Below are 14,024 nucleotides of genomic sequence, written 5' to 3'. Positions count from 1 at the left end.
CTGTTGTCCAATCTTTCATTGCTGTAGCGAACATGAGTCGTTCTTGTAGCTGGCTGTCTGAGAGGCAGGGCTTCTGTGCTGCTACGAAAGACTGCAGGCCAAGCTCACTCAGCCTTCTTCTTACCGTCTCAGACGATACCGTGAGCGAGAGCGCTTCTCGGATATCCTCTGCACTTTGAAAAGGATCAACCACGATGGCGGCCGTAATCAGGCGGTCCTCTTCCTCAGTCGTGGCCCTTGGACGCCCACTGCGCTCCATATCTGTGAATCTGTCATCGTCGCGGAAAGCTTGAATAATCCTATTCACGGCAGTCCGGCTCCTGTTGGTTCGGCGGCAGATTTCGCGCTGAGGTATTCCCTCTATAAATAAACGCACAATGTGCCTTCTTTCGTCAAGTGGAACACGCAGCGGCATCTTTCCAAATAGGCAATCACCACGTGGCCTGAAGCAAGTCTACTACGTTTTCAGCGACTGATGCGAAGATGCGCCTATGTGTGAAATGAAATTTTCTATGCATCCGCTTTTTCTTTATTTTTGATGACAGTGAAACACCTCCCTACCCTTTCTCTCAAGACGCAAAAGCAGCAACACTCATTGGACCAAGATGCTGCCAACCAAAGTGCGCCAGTAAACGTCGCGTAAAAAAATCGTCGCAGCGCTTCGTGAAACTTATCTACCCACTGGCACACCAGTCGACAAAGGTTGCAGTGATTGCTCCGATACTGCTATCAAGCCAGATATGTGGCGGTCTTATCGCAGACAGCGCTCTGCGTCAACACAACGAACTAACAATGTCATGCACGGGAATAAAAAATTAACAGGCAGGCGAGTACCAAGAGGGCTCATATCCGGGAGAGCGCCCCTGTCGCCGCTAGGTCGCGTACCGCTAGGTGGCGCGGATAGGCAGTCTGGCACGCGCTCGCGTGGTCCGCAAACTTTTGTGGTTGACTGTACGTTAGTGCTTCGTGATCTGTGTAAAGTTCGAACTTCGCACCTTCCAAATATGAACAGAAGTAGCGTACGGCTTTTAAAACGGCGAGGGCTTCTCTTTCTGTCGTGGTGTGGTTCAGTTCAGTTTTGTTGAATGTGTAGTTGCAGTATCCAACTACACAGAGGTGTTGGTTTGGTGGTCGTGATGAGTCTCTCTGAAACAAGACTGCTCCCGTTCCATAGTGAGATGCATCGGTATTCAATTCAAAGGGCAGCGCAAAATCTGGTAAGCACAAGACAGGATCAGACGAAATGATTAGAACCAGTTGTCGGTAAGCGTCATCACATTCTTCTGTCCAACAAAAGGGAACATCCTTCTGTATTAGTCTTCTCAGACAGCTACTTTTCAGAGCACAATCTTGAATGAACGCTCTGAAATGGCCCGCCAAGCTTAGATATACACGAAGCGAGTGTACAAATTAAGGCTTTGCTAGTTTTGTGATGCGAGCTACCGATTCTTCTTTCTTATTATTCTTTGTTCCGTCCACAACTCTACCAAGAAATGTAACCTTAGTTTTTGAAGAACTCACTCTTTTTGAAATTACCCTTTAGTTTAGCATCACAAAACGCTGCCAGAATATGAGCCAGATGTTCTTCATGCAACTTTTCACTTTTAGAGTATATATAACGTCATCTACGTAGACATTGCAGAAGCGTCAAATATGGGGATTCAAACTGTGTTCATCATCTTTTGCAACAAACTAAGTAAATTTTTCCATCCAAAAGGAAGGCGATTGCATTCGTATATGCCTAATGAATTTGTAAATGGGGTGTATTGCTGGGTGTCTTCATGTAGTGCCACCTGCCAGAAGCTCTTACACAGGTGTATGCGAGAAAAGCAGGTACAGCCTCCAGTTTCATCGATGATGCTGTTAATCCTCGGCATTGGAAAATGAATCAACAGGGTTTGGTTATTTACTGCTCTGCAATACGCACATACATTCCAGATGCGGTCTTCCTTTGAAGCAACGGTGATAAGTGAAGCAATAGGAGACACCGATGGGCGAATTACATTGGCATCTAACATCTTTTGCAGCTCTTCTTTCAGCACGCCTTCTTTTCTTTCGTCAAGTTGTATGGGTTTTTATTTTCACAGCTGTTTGGTCGTACTGGTGAAATGGAACTTAGAACTTTGTTGTCGCCGGTAGATATCCTCCCAAGCATACCAGTTCAGGGTAGAGTTGCAGAATTACACTGTCTTTCTTCAGCAACCGTAGGTGGCAGTGGCGCACCGACGGGGGGGGGGGGGGGGATTCGGGAGTTGTAACCCCCCCCCCCACCCACCGGAGGCCGACTTAACCCCCCCCCCCTTTTGTTTAACCCCTTTTTTTTCCTTACGCATTTGAGTACTGCAACTAGGATGTAAGACGGACAATCGTCTGCACGCTCGCAAAAAGCGTATTTTTTGACCATTTCCCGTTAAGAAATCGAAATTAGTACTGTTTAGATGGTATTGGCAAACCGTCAACCCCCCCCTGGCAGAGATCCTGGTTGCGCTTCTGGTAGGTGGTCTTCTTTTTGTTCCGACTCCGTTTGGTCAGCCTCTTCATCAACAGACACCGTATCGTCCCAATAAATATTCGGTCTCCACAACTTCATGTCCGGACGAGATAGGAGAAAGCCGTACTCTACCGTGTCTAAAACTAATGCAACCACTTCTGCCTCTTTATTGGTACTTTAATTTCAGGCGAGACCACTCATAGTATTCTATCTTGCTGGCATCATACCCACGCACAAGAAGTGACATCCCTCGGAATACATCTTGTGGGTTAGCGTTGCTTTTCTTAAGAATGGATACTGAAGCTCCGCTGTCTATCAGTGCTCTTGTACATTGTAGATTAACCTCAAGTTCTACATGTAACAAACTCGCAGAAATCAAGCACGCAGTCTCGTTTTTTTTTTGCCATAGGGCCAAACTGAGAACCCTCATTCATTAGTTAATTTTCAATCTGCGTAAAATTTGTTCCTTAGGCCATGACTCTCTTTCTGCGGCATGTACCGACCTCCTTTGACCTCCCTCTTGCGAAGACTATGATAACCGTTGATGGAACTCTGTTTCTCGATGGTTCTGCCCCTGAACATCCCGATACGGTTTTGAAGTGACTCCAGCAAAGCCTCCATAATTTTTGGTGCTGCAGCTTGAATCTGTTGTTGCAATTCCCAAGGTAGGGCATCTATTATGAGAGTTATCGCAGAATTCAGTGGAAATTCCGCCTCTGTAATTTGAATTAGTTGACGTTTTTCGAAGAAATACTAGAGCATTGTTCCAGATCTGTAGCGATAAAATATAGCTTGATCCCATCACCCAAGTGGGCTGCCACGGAATGACGAGGTGGTCTCCTTCCATGTACTCCATGCATGACATTGATGTCCCGTAATACGCAGCTCCTACCATTTTCTTGCGATGTCATTTAGAAAATAGAGCTTATGCTTCACTCTTCTTTCATCTGTATCCCACCCGTTTTGTCTACAGGCGTATTCAAAGAACGCAATCCAAGCATCTGGATTCCTCGACAAACCATCAAAGGGTTCAGGTTCTACAACCTCTGTAGGAACATTTCCTTTAAAACTCAGAGCTGACACAAGAGCCTGAATCATTTCATTTTGCTGGGAAATTTGCTTTTGTTGAGGCTGAATCGTCTGAAGCACAACGGAGACATCTGAATGATAAGTTGGCTCCGATGTGACTGACTTCGTTACTTGCGATAGCACAAGGCGGTTGAAAAGGGAGACTTGAAGATTTTTCTTCACGCACCTTTTTTCTAAGAGCTTGTCCAGAGACATAGATGCCTTCTGCAGAACGATAGACACGACCTCTCCTGTCATCACGTCGACGGCAAGATCGACTGGCGGGTCTTCAGGGAGCGCGGACTTCGTAAAGACGAGGCTGTTTTTCACTGGTTGAGCGAAGAAGATTACCCACATCATGGATTGTATAAAGCCGACTGGCCCAAAATATATAAAACTGCACTTAGCTGTACAACACAGACTCCATTTTGCTCTATCCCACACTTCTTCTTTATTGTCCTCACTCCCCATGTCCCTTGTCTTGTTTCAACTTCTATCTGCAAGCCGCCATTGTACTGCTTCATACAAAATTTCGTCCGTGGTTGTTAAACCACTGGCCCAGTTCAATGCATTGTCAGCAACTAAATTTTTTTATCTCCTTACTCCATAACCTCTATAACCGCACTTGAATATTGCTAGTAATTTCCATTCGGTATGCGGTAGTTTGGTCACTTTATTATTCTCCTAGTTATGTGCTTCATTGAGCACACGACGTGCCCAAATCCACCTGTACTGCAGAATAATTATAAAGAGGACCCTTAGACGAATGAGAGACGCCATGAATTAAGGATGTCTTTGCAGTCGTACTATGTTCATCGCTGTCTTGCTACTGCCGTCACACACCCATTCCCGACACACATAACATTGCTTGATTTACACAAACAAGTTGGTCCATGTGGTAACGTAATAACATGCGCACAAAAGCTTAAGAGGCTCACAATATTTTTTTTTTCGTATTATCCTGACAACCTCCGGATGGTGCTTACCAGGGGACGCCAGTGGATGCCCATATACATCTTTTTAATATTTCTTCTGCTTCTCAAACTTCTCTGTCTACCCTGTACCGCTACCTGACGACCTGATCCGTTACAGGCATAGATAGCGCTACAAGGTAGATAGATACGTTTTGATAAATAAACAGAACATTAAAGAGATCTATGCAGGAATGCTACAATGAAGGGCGTGTATAGAAAACCTGAGTAACTCAAGCAGGCTGCCTGACTATTTTTCACTGCCCCATTTCGAAGAGGGCGCCAATCAGTCATCATACAATCATCAAGCGCTGCTGGGGGAGTGACAATTTTGCGAGCTTCCGGGCATTTTTTCTTCAGGACAGTTTCATACTATTTCTTGTTGTGTTTCCTGTACACATTCATAGGACCATCGAACATGATTTTCGTCAGATTACATTCCTCTGGGCTCTTGCTGCGGCTCGTCTGTTGTTTATAACGTGCCGAAATGCGGGGAGACGTTCATGGCTCTGCGCAGTGGTGGCCACTAACGTTTTGTGTGCACTCTGGGTGGTTTTTCTGGTAACCCCTCTATGTTGAGTCACGACCATATAAAGTCAACAGACAATAAAGCCAATGAAAGCATATGAGACATTTGCAATGTTGAAATTCCAATTTAGAAAATATTTAGGAAACAATGAATGAAAGTGGACTAAAAGATAATTTGCGGCCGATGAGATCGCACTACCAATTGCGGTGCAGCGTCGGCTATGAATATGGCCCGTACCTCGGGTATGTGTACTAGAGGTATGTGAACTAGATGGACCCCCGGGTGTCTTACTCAGTGCAACTTAAAACCATGGCGAGTGGATGTGGAGCATCCTATTTTGCGTGATCGCGTCATGTAACTCGAGAACGTGGCTAATAAACCTGAGTATGTTACCTAATGGCGTCAAGACTACCTGACTCGGTACGCGTACATTGAAGGAACAAGAAGGAGGGAAACCGATAGGTTCTATTTTAAGTTGCGTTTAATGTGAGTGGTGAAAAGTGTATTTGTTGTTTGTAACCTATTACGATAAGTGTGTGAGGTTATCTTACGCTGTTTTAAGCAGAAAGAAAGTTTTTTTTTTGCTTTTAACATTCTAATTAATTCTGGTCCTGCGCGTTTGCTGCCTGTGTATTCTTCGGTCGTAGTGACTTGGTCATAATTGCCTAACCTAAAGCCCGCAGTGCGCCACTTTGCAACTCTTGTCCTCTTTCAGTCTACTGCGATTTATAAAATAAAGCGGCCAAGATTTTTACTTGCGTTGTGGTAGCGCATGCCGTGATATTTGTTAGTACGTGTTGGGTCACATATTGGTGCCTCTATCAACGCTAATTCCCATACTGGTAGGTTGTGTGGTGTGACTCCTTGGGGGGCAACTTCACTGCTCTGACTGCATCATACAGCTTTCTTCCGTTATTGGTGACCTTGCTGTAGCCCCATAACGTGCTCTGGCAGTTAAGATATCCGGCTACTGATATGGGGCCTGGTTTTATGATTGCTGGACCTTTCTTATTCTACCAACTTTTACGCTTTCTTGGTAGATTTCCATGATATGCTGAATAAGGATGTAACAGTCAGAGACTGTACTCCATGCCAAAGGTTACCAGATCTTCCGCGTTCCAGTGCACTGCACATTGCTCTATCACGCATAAGCTGCAACGCACTAGAATTATTATGATAGAGGGCAGTGTGGTGAGTACCGTACTTTTCGTTACCTTAATTATGATACTATGCTATATTCATGTGTACCCTGATATGGTCACTACATATGTATACACCGATATAAGATGTTCTCCTTTCTTCTACACGATAACAATCTTCGTGCCCTTAGTACGTGCAACTTAACCTCGGCTTTTTTGTCGCCTAGGTCCTAGCAGTTTCAATGCCAAATAAGCGCATTTATTTTGCTGTTATTTGCTTTACGAATAGCTACTAACCGTCCAATTACCGATCTAGTTCACTAACAATTATTTTGATGGAGTTAGTTGGCCGGTGTTCCCTCTGTGTCCATTTGCGTTTTAATTTCCAAATGATTTCCAAATAATTTCCAAATGGTTATATTCTCTTTGGCTGGTAGCGCTTCTCTTTACGCTAGTGAGTAACCCTGTCAGTAATGAATATGTAGTCGTGCACGACCCTTTCCGAAGTTTGGCATGTGTGGGTCACGTTATTTTGGTAGGTTTACGCGGCGCGATGAGGGAAGTATGCATTTGGAATGTTCTTTGTGATCTTGGTGCAGAGTTATCTTTAGTTGGTGACAGTTAGGTGCTGTGGTTCAGAATATATGCCTAATGGGTTGGCGTATTACCATCTCTGTGCTGTATTCTCAACTTCGAGGACGTCTTTGTTATATGAATCCTTCCAAACGTTCATTAAATTATAGCAGTGCAATCTGTTCTGCCTACATGTATTGCTTTCGTCCGAAAGCTCTAAGATGCAAATTTCTTGTTAGAGTGCTGTTGGGGCCTTTTTGTTGCCGCATAGCTTGCTTTTGCCGGCATACAATTTTATTGACGTTGATGTCGGCGTTAGTTCATGCAGGCTATTTCAGTTATGTGGGTGCGTCGTTTCCTAAGCAAGTTTGGTGGAAATTCTCGCCATTGTGTATTTCCTTTACTTACGGGTTCGCTGGAAGAGGCGTTCAAGATGTAGTGCACATTCGTGGATGTGCACTAAATGCATCTGTAGGTCATCATTGCTGGTGCGCTTTATTCAATGGCATTTGCATTTGACATCAGTCGGCTTCTGATGTTACCATTTACAACGCGCTGTTCATTACTGTTGAGTTGCACTCCATAATCTATATATTTTTTTATTTGGTCGCAACGTGTGGCTATGTACGTCTTGATTATCTATTTTCCGTGATCTGTCTTTTGTAATGCAGATACTGTCCGTAGGTCCACCGCAACAATTTTTTGTTGTTTGATGAGCTCGAAGGAGAAATCCTCCCTGCCCACGAAAATAAGCTGTGCGCTTGAAATGATGGCGATGCCCACATGTATAGGGGAGACCGTCAAACGACATAAGACTACATAATGTTACCTTCAAATTGCCAACATAACCTTGATTCAGAAAAAAACTAAATTATTGGGTTTTACGTGCCAAAACCACGATCTCATTATGAGGCACGCCGTAATGGGGGACTGCGGAAATTTAGACCACCTGGGGTTCTTTAACGCGCATCTAAATCTAAGTACACGGGTGCTTTCGCAATTCGCCCCCATCGAAATGCGGCCGCCGTGGCCGGGATTCGATCCCGCGACCTCGTGCTCAGCAGCACAACACCATAGCCACTCAGCAACCACGACGCGTGATTCAGGAAGGATTTGGACTTTGTCCGGGTAGTGAATCAATAGAGCGAGCCTTTCGGGCACTGCTAAATGGGCCCTCCGGAATGGACTGCGATCTAATTACATCCTCCTGTATGTATTCATTGTCATTCCTCCTATGTCTCTTCTTTGTGCATAGAAGCATGCTAAAGAAGTCTTCATCATCATCATCAGCCTATATTTATGTCCACTGCAGGACGAAGGCCTCTCCCTGCGATCTCCAATTACCCCTGTCTTGCGCTAGCGTATTCCAACTTGCGGAAGTCTTACCTGGGGCCAAACCCACGGCCTTTTCTCACATAAGCTTTCCATTTTCTATCCCTTTACTAGATATCTAAGATACACTAAATGACTGGTTTGCACGTTCCAGATTGTCGCGGACCCAAGTTTTTCAGTCTATCTATCTATCTATCTATCTATCTATCTATCTATCTATCTATCTATCTATCTATCTATCCATCCAGCTTCTTACGACGACACATTGCCCCAAGTTGTCTAGTTGCTTGGGCCACTAGGTATGTAAGTACTCCTGGTCGTAATGTCTTCCTGGTCGTTCAATCGTCGGCATTCCAGGTTCGTGATCACACTCTCGTCATTCCGTCATCGTCACGCCTCCTACTCCGCGTCCTGTGTGGCCCAAGTTGTCCAATACCTTGGGCTTCTAGGTACGGGTTCGCCGTCGTGATGCCATCGTGGTCGTTGCATTGTCGTCGTTTCAGTGAATGCTGTGACCTTTTGCTAAGCAAAGATTATCTTCTCCATCTCTACACGTTCGCGTAGACCATTGGGCTGACCTGTGCTTTCTAAAGGGTTGCACAAAATAGCGCCTCTTCCTCAACACGATCAGCCTCTCTCTCTCTCTCTCTCTAGACGATTGCATTTAATGCATTTAATCCACTTGAAAAAAAAAAGCCCATTAGGCCAAGTGGAAGTTTTTAAATGACATGAAATATCCGATGCCTTCGACTCCGCGAAATACCAAGCATGTAGTTTTCAAACGATAAAAATGTCAATCTAAAGCCTTGGCATTTCATTGCAAAGGCAATATATATTTATGCCTCCTGCCGCCGTCTTCAAGCAACAAAAAAATTCTTCGTTTCTTACAGCTGCAACAGCAGAAGGGTCCCCCTCCTATTTCTCCAAAGGTACGTAACTGGTGAGATAGAGCAACTATAGCAGCCAGTTTCAAAAACTGAGAAAAATAGTGCTTCCGGAAGCATGTCTTCAGCATTAAATTTCTTCTTTTATGACGCAAACTTCTAAATGTCGGTGTTCTAAATGTCGATAGATCGTTATCGTGAAAACGACGCGAAGAAACTGTGCCGCGAAGACCCTGTAGTGCGTGGTGCCTAAAATGGAGCAGCTATGCAGCCGCTCCTCCAGCTTACGCTGTGACTGTGCGGCGTGTGCCGCACAGGCCTCTGGCTATTTTATCGTTACAGAATTTTTTAAAAATCACCCGTGGCATGCAGCACAATTCGGCTTCTTGTGGAAGATTATTCTCAGAGGACCTTATTTGCACAGAAATTAAACAGAATAATTGACTAATCAAATATTTTCCGATAAATTTTGTTCAAACTTAATAACATAACTGCACATATTGCACTTGATGAATTGTAGCTGGAACTTATGAAATATTGATTTCGAAAGTCATATCGACTGGTAATAAATGCTGAGGATGAGACAAGTTTTGCAATATTCATTGCCAAGGATTACGGTGAAATGCACTGCTGTTTCAAAAGCTTTTGACCTTCAATGGATAAAAAGCACTTTTGTTAGAAAAAAGTAAGACAAAAGGTGACTGCGCTTACCTAAAAATAGTATTAGCTGCAAAATTTGTTCCATGTGTTGGTGCCTTGTAAAGTTACTGGCTTGAAATGTTTTATTACAATATTTGCGAAACGTATATAGGTAAAAAGTTTGTTACTGACATTTTGAAATTAGTTAATAAACTGTTTTGATTTTTAATCAAAGTAATGTTCCCGCATTCGAGTGGCACAGATGAATAAGTATATTTCCGCTATATACCACAGGCGATAAAAAATATGTTAACAATAAAAGGAAACATCGGGCACAACGATGACGAGATATTTTTGTGAACACGCTCGCACGACTTTAATGACGTGCTCATCTCCTCTCCATCACTTCGGTACAGTCCACTATGACCCGTAGTAGGGGATGGTCGACTGAGCAGTAATACGCGTATTTGAAGGCTATGAAATCATCGAGCTCCTTGAAAAAGAGATCATCATACCTCATCCCTCCTCGATGTGGGTGCACAATCGGTGAAAGGTCGTTCCAAAGAAATGCGTTTTTCCTGAACTCTCTGAACCAGAGTTAATGGAAGGGAACGCTTCCACGAGAACTGGTTCTAACCTCTCTGGGAGCTTGAAGACGCCTGGTGCATACCATATATAGACCGTCGCATACTCTACACGAAGCGCCGAACTTGTCGTCGAGGCAATGCTTCTTAAAACGCTTGTCTGCCGCTGTCGGAGGTTAGTGTGGGTATATAGGTTGTGACGCGTCGTTCATTCCGGAATTGGTGCGTCTTTCCCAACAACGTTTTACAGTTTGCAGCTACAAGTTGACGATATTATTTCTCTTGCGTTGGAGGAGAGCCTGCTAGTTTGCAGCGATGCGTTGACCGCGATTGGTGTAATCGCCTGTCCCTTGTCTTTCCCTGTTGAGTGGTGTATCGATGGCGACCTTAGAGCTGGTCACGGACCCTCAGTTTCCCAACTAGGGTGGGCACCTCTGTTACGAGAGACACCACTCCGGATCTAGCGTTTACCAAAAACGCGGCGGGCGTAGAGTGGGCTAACCTGCAGGAAAGCTTGGGAAGTGATCACTTTATCCTCTCGGTCACCCAGGAAACCCGGGTGCCTCCGCCTAGGGAGTTCAGGGTGACGGACTGGGACGAGTTTAGAAAGCACCGCAAGGCTGATCAGACCAAATATGGCACGTTGGAGGACCTCTTCTCGCGATAAGCAGAGGATGCTCTCCTCGCAACCAAGACGGTCCAGACTGACTTACAGGTGGATGCAATGGACTCACGTCTTGCGCATCTGTTGGAGGCTAAAAAATCACTGGTGGAGAAATGGCGCACGCAGAAGCTCAATAGGAGGCTGCGGAAGCGCATATCGCTCCTCAATAAAAAAATCGAGGACTATTGTCAGGAACTGTCTAGGCAGCAGTAGAATGAAGTTGGCTCAAAAGTAGATGGGCAGATGCGCACCGGGGGTAAATAGAACCTCTTGAATGTGCTTCTCGATGAGACTAATTTCAAAGGTAACCAGAGGTTGGCAATCGACCGATTGGTCCAAGCACAGAGGAGCGGTGGGGTCGATGACACGACTCTACTTACGGAATTGGCGGAGCGATATCTTCCGGTTGGCCCCGTAGGGGACTGGGATTACCCGAACTACCGGGGAGGGCCGCTGGAGGCAGTCGACTCGCCCTTTACGAAATTTGAGATCGAAGAGGTGCTTCATGAACTTAACAGTCGCTCAGCCCCTGGCCCTGATGGAATCACGAATAGGCTGCTGCGTAATCTTGATGATAAGTCCATTGCTAAGTTAACCGAGGAGGTCAATCTCCTATGGGCAGAAGGCCGCGTTCCGGAAGCCTGGAGGACCACCTGGGTGGTACTCATTCCCAAACCGGGCAAGGCACTCGCCAAGGAGAACCTACGTCCCATCTTCCTTACCTCTTGGGTGGGGAAGGTGATGGATCATGCAGTATATAATAGGGTCACTAGGCATATCGAGGATAAAGAGCTCTTTCCACATACGATGGTAGGCTTCCGGCCGGGTCTCTCCACCCAGGATCTGATGCTCTTGATTAAGACGGAAATTATTGACCGACAAACCCAAGATATTCGGGGAGTATTGACCCTTGACCTCGCCAAGGCGTTCGATACCATTTCACATAAGTTCGTCCTGGAGGCGGTCGTGAGCATGGGGCTGGGACCAAAGTTCCACGCCTATGTTTGTGCCTTCCTCCGTGACCGCACAGCAACCATAAAGATTGGCCAATTAAAATCGCGGGCCTTTACCCTGGGTGCGAGGGGCACGCCACAGGGAGCGGTCATTTCGCCTCTCTTGTTCAACATTGCCACGAAAGGCCTCTCAGAGCGTCTTTCCACAGTAGCGAATACCAACCACGCCCTATATGCGGACGACATTACTGTCTGGTGCATGGGAGGTTCGGATGCTGAGGTGGAGGAGGCGCTTCAGTCAGCACTGTCTATCACCGAAAGTTTTCTGGGGGGTACGGGGCTTCGACTCTCCCCCTCCAAATCGGAGTTGCTTCTCTACAGACCGGTTCGGCCCGGGAGGAGGCCCTCCACGCCGCTTGATCAGGTACAGATTACGCTAACCACAAGGGACGGGCTGTTGATTCCCAGAGTCAACTGCATTAGAGTGCTCGACTTGCTTCTTGAGTTCAACGGCAGGAATTCACAGGTTTTGGCCCGCATCACCTCCAAGACGGAGAACATGCTCAGGCTGATTGTAAGGGTCTCAAACCGCAGGGGAGGGCTGAGGGAGAGCAATCTCCTTCGGCTCTACCACGCGTTCCTCATGAGCCATATTAATTACGTCGCATCAGGCACTGAATTGGTCTAAAAGAGAGGAAGATAAACTAGACACTTTAATGCGAAAAAAGTATCAAAAGGGTGCTGGGACTCCCCATGAGCACCGGCACGGACAGGCTCATGAGCCTGGGCATGCACAACACCCTATCGGAGGTGACTGAGGCACAGAAACTAGCTCAGGTCGCACGGCTCTCCTCCACCAAGGCTGGGCAGCGTCTCCTACAGTTGCTGGGCTGCCGTCATATGGGCAGCACCAAACAGAAGGTGTCTTTAACACAGTGAAGGGTACCTACGAGATGGAACCCTTCCCGCGTGACGTCCATCCGCAGTACAATGTTGGCCGGCGAAAGGCACGGGCCAGGTCTCTGCTTGACTTCGTAGCTAAATCCCCGGGAAAGGTGGCTTTCGTTGATGCGGCACAGTATGGCCGCTCCGATAGCTTTGCGGCCGTGGTTGTTGATCATCGCGGTCGCGTACTCAACTCAGCTTCCGTTGGGAAGGTGACTGCCTCCGTAGCAGAGCAGGTAGCAATAGCTCTAGCGATGAAGGATCATTCGCGTTCTGAGATATTCACTGACTCCAGGGCTGCCGTCCGGGCCTTCGCCTCGGGGGTGGCCTCCAGGGAGGCTGCCACTATTCTCAGTTCGAGGAGTGCGGTAGGCTTTCACACAATTACGTGGTTCCCGGCCCACATCGGCTTAGGGGTTCATCCGTCAGTTTCCAACGTCAACGAACTTGCCCATAACCGTGCACGAGAAATCACGTGCCGCGGCTGTCCGGGTGGGTCCGCAGGCGGGTTCGCGGAGAGCTTCAAGGATCCACTTGGCACCTTTCAGTAAGTTACGTCTCACTATCAGCTGTCAAGGCGGAGGTACCCCCTCCCGCATTCGAAGCTCAGTAGACCGCAGTCGTCTGTTCTCCGGATGCTGCAGGCAGGTTCGTTCCCGTCTCGTAGCACGTTTAGTCACTTTGCTGAAGGCTTAGATCCAGGGTGCCCTAGCTGCAGGGAGAATAAGTGCACACTCGCTCATATGCTCTGGCAGTGCCCGGCGTTATGTGGCACCAAGTTCAGCACACAGCAGGACTGGGAGAGGACCCTTAAAAGCGGCGAACTCTCAGTCCAACTCTCGGCAGTCCAGGAGGCCTGCGAACGGGTGGAGGGCCACGGTCTTCCAGTACCGGCGTTGGCACGGCCAGCAACCGTGGCGGACCCCCCTTCGGGGGGTGTCTCATCGGGGTTCTTCAGGACCAAATAAAGTTCATTTCACCTCACCTCATGGCGATCTGCGTCGGCTTGGCGTTATTTCGTCTCTTCGATCTCTAAGGGCGTTCAGGCTTTTCTAAGTGGGGGCAAGGCCTGTACTAAAATAAAGTAAATGTAAGCGGTTTTCTTGTGAAGCGTGCGCAGATAATTAACGGTTGGTAGTTTCCTGTCTCGCTTTGTTTCGTAATATGAAAACTCAAGTGTTCATTGGTGAAATTGAACCTCTGACGCAGAGCACAGCAATCCGATGCTGTAATCGTTAGGCAGCAATCACTG

At 46.7% G+C, this 14,024-nt stretch overlaps 1 protein-coding gene and 1 long non-coding RNA gene across 3 annotated transcripts in view; one reads left to right on the top strand and one right to left on the bottom strand.

Annotated features, from left to right (window-relative positions):
- Positions 1 to 14,024, bottom strand: part of LOC125945642 (uncharacterized) — a 94,693-nt gene that overhangs the window by 74,764 nt on the left and 5,905 nt on the right. The window lies entirely within an intron of this gene.
- LOC125945644 (uncharacterized) overlaps positions 8,972 to 14,024 on the top strand; it is a 40,386-nt gene continuing 35,333 nt past the window's right edge. The window contains exon 1 of the long non-coding RNA XR_007467125.1: positions 8,972 to 9,043. This is a non-coding gene — a long non-coding RNA (uncharacterized LOC125945644). The remainder of the gene's footprint in view (positions 9,044 to 14,024) is intronic.

Source organism: Dermacentor silvarum, chromosome 5, assembly GCF_013339745.2.
Source record: "Dermacentor silvarum isolate Dsil-2018 chromosome 5, BIME_Dsil_1.4, whole genome shotgun sequence".
NCBI classification, from domain to species: Eukaryota; Metazoa; Arthropoda; class Arachnida; order Ixodida; family Ixodidae; genus Dermacentor; species Dermacentor silvarum.
The sequence above is the reverse complement of the archived record's forward strand: the minus strand, read 5'-3'. Positions and strand labels throughout refer to the sequence as shown.